This window comes from Periplaneta americana, chromosome 3 (assembly GCF_040183065.1).
Source record: "Periplaneta americana isolate PAMFEO1 chromosome 3, P.americana_PAMFEO1_priV1, whole genome shotgun sequence".
Taxonomy (NCBI): Eukaryota; Metazoa; Arthropoda; class Insecta; order Blattodea; family Blattidae; genus Periplaneta; species Periplaneta americana.
In genome coordinates, this window is record NC_091119.1 from 110922074 (window position 1) to 110923211 (window position 1138).

Consider the following 1138-nt stretch of genomic DNA (forward strand, 5'->3'; position numbering starts at 1 on the left):
TTGCGATTGCAAAACAAATATCAGGTATCAATTTGTAACATACAAAAACATTAACAACACACATACGTAACACTTCTATAACACAAATATGCAGCTTTCCGTACCATACATCATAAATTAATACACAGTAGTCACACAAACACAATCAAACTATAATTACGACATTGCGACGACATCAAGCATCCCATAACTGACTCACATACATAACAAATCAAGCATCCGTTGCAACACATACACTTCAACATAGTAACCACACTTTTAAAAGTTACAAATTTGGCTCCAAGAAGAATAAATAGGACACTGTTACTAATTACTATTCTTCTACAATTTCTTAAATACATCTGTAATAAATCTGTGAAATTCCGATATGAATAATATTCACACGCAAATCAAGATTTCAGGTATAACTCCCTGTAAAGTTGATTTGAATAATTTCGAGGGAAAAATTGTTCCGGAGCCGGGTATCGAACCCGGGACCTTTGGTTTAACGTACCAACGCTCTACCACTGAGCTACTCGGGAACTCTAACCGACACCGATCCAATTTTTCCCTCTATATCCTCAAAGTGGGCTGACAACCGTCAAGCAACCAACTTCGAGTGCACACTAACTCCGTGTGACTTAAATTGTGGCTTTCTGTTAACGAACAGTGACGTGTATTATGCAAATCAAGATTTCAGGTATAACTTCCTGTAAAGTTGATTTGAATAATTTCGAGGGAAAAATTGTTCCGGAGCCGGGTATCGAACCCGGGACCTTTGGTTTAAATTACCAACGCTCTACCACTGAGCTACTTGGGAACTCTAACCGACACCGATCCAATTTTTCCCTCTATATCAACAGACCTCAAAGTGGGCTGACAACCGTCAAGCAACCAATTTCGAGTGCACACTAACTCCGTGTGATTTAAATTGTGGCTTTCTGTTAACGAACATGACGTGTATTATGCAAATCAAGATTTCAGGTATAACTCCCTGTAAAGTTGATTTGAATAATTTCGAGGGAAAAATTGTTCCGGAGCCGGGTATCGAACCCGGGACCTTTGGTTTAACGTACCAACGCTCTACCACTGAGCTACTCGGGAACTCTAACCGACACCGATCCAATTTTTCCCTCTATATCCACAGACCTCAAAGTGG

General features: G+C 39.7%; 1 non-coding gene across 1 annotated transcript; it reads right to left on the bottom strand.

The window, feature by feature from the left end:
* Positions 1-727: 727 nt before the first annotated feature.
* TRNAK-UUU (transfer RNA lysine (anticodon UUU)) lies at positions 728-799 on the bottom strand. Its single transcript has one exon. It is a non-coding gene; the product is annotated as a tRNA-Lys (tRNA).
* Positions 800-1138: the final 339 nt, after the last annotated feature.